The 7,570-nt window shown below is 45.4% G+C and overlaps 1 long non-coding RNA gene and 1 pseudogene across 1 annotated transcript; both read left to right on the top strand.

Moving 5' to 3' along the window:
- Positions 1-374: 374 nt before the first annotated feature.
- LOC137767582 (uncharacterized) lies at positions 375-3,454 on the top strand. The gene is made up of 3 exons (XR_011074548.1): positions 375-515; positions 1,235-1,441; positions 3,193-3,454. It is a non-coding gene; the product is annotated as an uncharacterized lncRNA (long non-coding RNA).
- A 769-nt stretch (positions 3,455-4,223) lies between these two features.
- LOC137767660 (myelin protein zero-like protein 2 pseudogene) lies at positions 4,224-6,123 on the top strand (annotated as a pseudogene).
- Positions 6,124-7,570: the final 1,447 nt, after the last annotated feature.

Genomic DNA, 7,570 nt, shown 5'->3' on the forward strand with positions numbered 1-7,570 from the left:
AGTTTACAACTCCCGCACGTCGTGCGCACGCATCGCCTCCGGAAGCCCTTCGGCTCTCGGCGTGTTCTGCCCCCTGTCGGTCCTGTGCCCAAGCATCCGGGAACGACAGCCCCAGGAACCCGCGCCCCCGCCCCGCTTCCGGGTTCTCGCCAAACCCCACCTTCTTCTCCAGTAAGACGCGGCGCAATCCTACTTCCGAAAGCGAGCCGGAAGGACGCAAAGACCGCGCCGGGGCGGGGGTCTCCGAGGAGGGCGTCCGGGGGCAGGGCCACGAGGGCGCCATTGTGACGCGTCCGGGGTGGAGCCGGGGATTGGTCGGCCAGGCGCAGGGCGGGGCCGGGCTTGCAGAGCGGGGTGCTGCTGGGAAGGGAGGCGCGGGACATGGTTCATCTCTGCTCGGGGCCAGGGTAGGCCTGGTGAGGCACGCCTGAGCTTCTAAAGCTACTGACGGGGAGAGTCCCCCAGACAGTGAGCCCAAAGGACGGCTGGATTGAAGACCAGCGTGGTAGAAGGAAGTGAGAGTCATTTCCTGCTGAGAAGGAAGGAGGGAACCGGGAACAGCGGAGACCGATAATGGCGGCTCCAGAGGCCGAACTTGAGGAGCGGCCGCAGGCTGTGCTGTCAGGTCTTGCGTCGCTGCTCCGCAGGGTCACGGGACCTCGCCTGGCTCCCTCGGCTTGTTCCTTCAGACCAGTGGTCCCCAACCTTTTTGGCACCAGGGACTGTGGAAGACAATTTAGGGGGGTTGGAGTTTCAGGTGGTAATGCGAGTGGTGGGGGGGATGGTTCAGGCGGTAATGTGAGCGATGGGGAGGAGCAGATGAAGCTTCGTTGCCTGCCGCTCACCTCCTGCTGTGTGGCCGGGTTCCTAACAGGCTAGGGACTGGTAGCGGCCCCAGGGGGTTGGTGACCCCTGCTTCAGGTCCGCAGGGCTTTCGGTTCAGGCCTGGTCCTCAGAGACAAAGTGCTGGGGCAGAGGATGTCACCACTAAGATCTTCACTTGTGGAAGAAACACGCACGCCAGTTCAGTGTCATTTGAGTTCCTGCTACATCCAAACCAGCCGTGTTTCTGCTCTGAAAAAGACAGATCGAACTTTCCAGCCCTTGGCGACGAGTTATTTGTTAAGCACATGTACAGTGTCGAATTAGCAGTGCCAGGGACCAACTGTTGTCATATCCTGTAGCAAAAGCTGCTAAGCAATCTCCTTTTGCTTTCCATCTTAATTACGATCAGGTTCAGCTCTAAGAAGTAAAGGAGCCCCCAGAGCCACCGTTGGTAGCTGGCCTGAACGCCCTGATACACATAAGCGACGTCATGGAATTTTGATGTCAGATGAGGTCTCTGACGAGATGGAAGGTGAAGAAAATAAGACTAATCGTGCCTAAACAGATGGACACTGCAACCACAAAAAGATGACCAAACATCCCTTCCCTAGCTAACGTGAGTGACTGTTGCTTCACTAATGATCACTCTAGCCCTGCTCCATTTTTCTTGCTTTCCAGATAAAAACTATTAAGCGAATCACTGAATTGCCCCGCTTTCTGACAGCACCAGAGCAGACCCCTGTTTCCTTGGGCCTGCCCCAAAATCACCTAACACAAGCCCAAGCACTATAATAAGCCCTCTTTAACACCCCTTTCCTGAGATGCATGGTTGCCCATAGTGTCAGGTCTCCCTCACTATAGCAGTTAATAACCCTTCATTGTTTGACCAGAACTGTGTTTCGGTAGTCTTTGGTGGGCATCACCAGTATGAATAAACTTACATTTATGAATAATACATAACCATACAAAACTTTAGAGCCTATACTCTAACGAGAAATCAAAACAAAACATTAACGTGAATGGTAAAATGGGGCAAGATCTTGGTATATGAAAGGCTTGTATGCTAAATGCCATGTGGGATTGTGGTTTGGATTCTAGAACGGTAGAAGGACATAAACGGTAAAATCAGACTAAAGTCTATAGTTTAATTAAGAGTATTATACCAATGTGAATTTCTTAGTCTTGACAAATGTGCCATGGTTATATAGACATTAAATACAGGAAAAAAAGTAAAGGGTATAGAGGAGCTCCCTGTACTATCTTTGCAACTTATCTGTAGACTTAAAATTATTCCAAAATAAAAATTTTATTTAAAAAAAGCTTATGCCCAGGGACTTCCCTGGTGGTCCAGTGGTTAAGAATCCGCCTTCCAATACAGGGGACACAGGTTTAATCCCTGGTCGGGGAACTAAGATCTCACGAGCTGTGAGGCAGCTAAGCCTGTGCACTCTGGAGCCTTCACGCCACAATGAAGAGCCCACGTGCCACAACTAAGACCCGATGCAGCCAAATAAATAAAAAAAAAAAAGAACCATTTAAAAAAAAAAAGCTTATGCCCAATTTACCCTCTAGGGAGAAAGCTTATTTTTGCTTTGAACTGGGGTGATGGTTATTGTATCTAGAGTGACCCCAGTATGAGCAACAGAAATGAGAAGAGGTGTAGTCAAGAGCAGCAGCTCTAGTCACAGCAGTTCTTCTCCCTCAATTCCAGCTTCTGGATCTTCCCTACCTGACATTTCAGGGTTCCTTCCTGGGGCCCCATAGTCCCCCCCCTCCCCGCCCCTCAACCCCTCTGGGATTGTAGCCACAGTCACTGAAAGTGACCACACCTGGTCTAGGTCCTGCTCCACTATTTTGTCATCACATAGACAAAAGTAAGATTCCTGACTGCTTTCAGAGTGGAAATAAGCTGTAAGTGGGTAAGAATCACAAAGATACAGGAGGAGAAGTTGTGTCAAGGAAGCACTGTCAAGTCGAAGGAGAAGAAATGAAAATGCCTCTTTTGACTCTGCAAACACATGGACACATCTCCTGAGCTTTCTGTGGTGTGGTGTTGTCACACAGCCCCCAGCCATGACGCAGGCACAGGAGTTAATTGATACTTACTGTAATGGAAGGCATCAGGCTATGATACACCAACAAAACAGAGAAAATAGGATACTCAAGCCTGGACCCCAGATAGCCACTGAGGGACTAAGTATAATAGCCCAGCGTTTCACAGTAACAGTGGATAGAAATTTTCATTCAGGTAATCCTGTAGTAAAAGAAAGATGCATGTAGATATCAAGGGCAGAAGGGAGATTGAAAAGGGCTTGCTTGGGGACTTCCCTGGTGGTGCAGTGGTTAAGAATCCGCCTACGAATGCAGGGTACACGGGTTCGAGCCCTGGTGCGGGCGGAGCAACTAAGTCCGTGTGCCACGACTACTGAGCCCGCCTGCCACAACTACTGAAGCCCACATGCCTAGAGCCCATGCGCCACAACAAGAGAAGCCACTGCAATGAGAAGCCCGCTCAGCGCAACGAAGAGTAGCCCCCGCTCGCCGCAACTAAGGAAAGCCCGCGCGCAGCAACGAAGACCCAACGCAGCCATAAATAAATAAATAAATAAATAAATTTATTTTTTAAAAAAAGAAAAAAAAGGCTTGCTTGACTTACAACAATCTGGACTGCAGAAGGAGCTTGTCTTCCAGAATCTGATGGCTTTCATTATGTGGTACGAGTGGTAGTAGCTACCTCTATAGTAGTGCTGTCCAATAGAAATATAATGTGAACTGCAAATGTATTTAATTTTTTTTCTAGTAGCCACATTTACAAAGTAAAAGCACAGGTAATATTCATTTTAATAGTTTTATTTGGATCAACATATCCAAAATGTCATCTCGTATGTAGTCAATATATAACATTATCAATGAGACATTTTATGTTCTTTTTTTCTTCTTTGAAGCCTGGTGTGTTTTCCACTTACAGCACATCTCCATATATTTTTTTAAGTCAGGAATTTTAATTTGTGTTGGGAATACTTAATGTATATTTAGATTTCATAAAATTTACAGTTGAAAAAGCAGTTTCCTATATCCTTGTTGTTCCAAACATACTTAAAAGTTTTTCCATAACTGAATTATGAGTTTTAAATTTACATTAAGGCAAGGATGTGGAGAAATTGGAACTCGGTGTGTTGCTGATAGGAATGTAAAATGGTGCAGCTGCTGTGGAAAACAGTATGATAACTCCTCAAAAATTTAAAAAGAATTACCATATGATCCAGCAGTTCTGTTTTCTGGATATGTAACCGAAAGAATTGAAGGCACGGTCTCAAGAGATATTTGTACACCAATGTTCGTAGCAGCATTATTTACAATAGTCAAAAGTTGGAAGCAACCCAAGTGTCCATTGCCAGATGAATGAGTAAACAAAATGTGGTGTATACAGACAAGGGAATATTATTCAGCCTTTTTACAAAGGGAGGAAATTCTGGGACATGAATTTGAGGACCTTATGCTACGTGAAATAAGCCAGTCACAAAAAGACAAGTATTGTATGATTCCACTTACATGAAGTATCAAAAGTAGTCAGATTCATAGAGCCAGAAATTGGAATGGTGATGCTGCCAGACACTGGGGGGAGGCAGGAAATGGGAAGTTGTTAATAAGCAGAGAGTTTCAGGTTTTCAAGATAAAAATAAACTATGGAGATTGGTTGCACAATACCAAATGTACTTAACACTACTGAACTTAGAAATGGTTAAGATGGTAAATGTTATGTTGTGTACTTGACAAAATAAAAAGTCAGGTCCTCAGTCATACTAGCCACATTTCCAGTGTTCAACAAGCCTATGTGGCTAAATGGCCCCCGTATCACACAGTGCAGCTTTATTTAGATGAAGGGAAAAGAGAACCAGAAATCCTACTATCTTCAGCTACCACTCTGAAAGGGCTGCCCTGGGGCTCCATCTCTGCTCTAAGCCACTGCCTTTCTCCACTCCACGTGGAGGGTTAGAACCTGTTATTTAAGTCTTAAGTGTGGTACTCATACTAATCACTTCAGAAAAAAAGCTTCCGTTTCCTTGAGGCAGTTTCACTTGTATACAGAAGGAAGTGTAGCCTTCTGAGGTGCTAGCCATCCACTGTAACTCTGTGGGTGTAGTATTTCTCAGAAGGAAGGCACCAGGGACTTCCTTAACTCCATTTGTCACCCCCGTGAACTTTTATCCCACAGTGGATTATTTCACACTGAATTTACTGTGATCCAACGTCTGAAATTTAAAAGCAGCTTTTATAAAGTTGTCTCATTTGTGAAGAGCACAGACATTCGAAATCTTAGGGTGAAGGCGTGACAGGAAGCATTATCAAGGTTTGCTCTTGACTTTCCCTCTAGAGCCTAAGTGTGGTTGGCTTTTATGTACAGTTTTCAGTACAATTTAGGGTTGCTCACAGGTGCTTGATAATATAGTTTAGACAAAGATTGATTGGAGCTGTATTGTTTTTGTAGTAATCTTTGTATTTGATTACTACGTGATTTAATCAAATTTTCTATTCTCAGAGTCTTTAGTTACATGGGACTCCTGAGAATTTTTATTCGTTTTTTTTTCCTTGGCTGTGCCACACGGCTTGTGAGATCTTAGTTCCCGGACCAGGGATTGAACCCGGGCCCTCGGCAGTGAAAGCATGGAGTCCTAACCACTGGACTGCCAGGGAACTCCCGAGAATTTTTATTCTTAAGAATAAAAATCCCTGAGCTTTATGGTACACTCTCTAAACGCAGGAACAGAACAATTTAATTCTCTTTATCTTCTGTGCATTTTCCCCAGCTTTGCCCCTATGGCTGATGCACTAACAGTGACCTGGAGGTGGGGGTGGTCTGAGCAGTTTGTTTTCCACTACCATGTGGATCCCTTCAAACCCATGAGTGGGAGTTTCAAGGACCGGGTGGTCTGGGATGGGAACCCCGAGCCGGTATGATGTCTCCGTCATAACTCTGGAATCTGCAGTTTGATGACAGTGGGACATAAACCTGCCAGGTGAAGAACCCATCTGACGTTGATGGACTGATAGGGGAGATCTGGCTCAGCATCGTGCACACTGTACATGTCTCTGAGATCCACTTCCTTGCTCTGGCCATCGGCTCAGCTTGTGCACTGACGGTCAGAATAGTAATTGTGGCGGTCCTCTTCCAGCATTTCTGGAAAAAGTGGTGGGCTGAAAGAGCTCATAAAGTGGTGGAGATAAAATCAAAAGAAAAAGAAAAGCTCAACCAAGAAAAATAGTCCCCGTTTGGAAGACACAGACCAACATTCTTAGATGGAAGCTGAAGATTTCCAAGAACCAGAACCCTAAAATAAGATGAAGTTAATGGAAGCTTTTCTTTGGCTTTCCAGTTGTGACCTGTCTTCCAACCAGCTCTGCAGTATAAAACCACCTAGACAAGCAATGTTCCTCTGGCGCCAGCATAGGGCACTTCTTGAGCAGATATCACCAGACTCGCACACAGCCCTGTTACTAAGGTTTTATTTAATTTCCAAGTGCAAATGTTTTTCAAATGCTCATTAGCTTTTGTATACTAGGAAGCTAACTTTTGGCCCTGAAACACTCCTTGTGGATTATGACTTGTATACACATATATTGGCATCAAATGGGATAAAAGCCAACTTGTCTGTCATAATCCTTAGAGCAGCATTCTTGCTGCTAAAGTTAACATGTTTACTCTTTCCTTCTCACACTCTCAATTAAAAGGTAAGCTAATTCTCCCCCCACCAAAAAAAAAAGTGTATTGGGAAATTAAAACAATACTAAAATGATATTTATTTTGTATTCTATAGCTTATTAGAAAACTTGAGCATTAACATGGGGTTTTTTTTAACATCTTTATTGTAGCTTTACAATGTTGTGTTAGTTTCTGCTGTATAACAAAGTGAATCAGCTATATGTATACATATATCCCCATATCCCCTCCCTCTTGCGTCTCCCTCCCACCCTCGCTATCCCACCCCTCTAGGTGGTCACAAAGCACCAAGCTGATCTCCCTGTGCTATGCAGCTGCTTCCCACTAGCTAGCTATTTTACATTTGCTAGTGTATATATGTCGATGCTACTCTCTCACTTCGTCCCAGCTTACCCTTCCCCCTCCCCCTGTCCTCAAGTCCATTCTCTGCATCTGCGTTAAAGTGGGGTTTTCTTTAACTTTTTTTTTTGCGGGGGGGGCACTCCGTGTGGCATGCGGGATCTTAGTTCCCCGACCAGGCATCAAACCGTGCCCCCTGCGGTGGAAGCTCGGAGTCCTAACCACTGGACCACCAGGGAATTCCCTGAAGTGTTTTATTTGTAAAAACTTCCCAAGAGTAGTCTGAAGAATGCTTGCTTCTTCTTTTCATTGTATAATTTACAATAATAATGCTTTGGTGAACTGTCACACTCCTTTATAAATTTGGATCAGCCTGCAGCATTGTATCCTTTTCACTTTTTAAAAATTTATTTATTTATTTATTATTTATTTTTGTCTGTGTTGGGTCTTTGTTGCTGTGAACGGGCTTTCTTTAGTTGCGGCGAGTAGGGGCTACTCTTCGTTGCGGTGCGCGGGCTTCTCATTGCAGTGGCTTCTCTCATTGCAGAGCACGGCTCTAGGTGAGCAGGCTCAGTAGTTGTGGCTCGTGGGCTCTAGAGTGCAGGCTCAGTAGTTGTGGCGCACCGGCTTACTTGCTCCACGGCATGTGGGATCTTCCCGGACCAGGGCTTGAACCCGTGTCCCCTG

This window comes from Eschrichtius robustus, chromosome 7, assembly GCF_028021215.1.
Source record: "Eschrichtius robustus isolate mEscRob2 chromosome 7, mEscRob2.pri, whole genome shotgun sequence".
NCBI lineage: Eukaryota > Metazoa > Chordata > Mammalia > Artiodactyla > Eschrichtiidae > Eschrichtius > Eschrichtius robustus.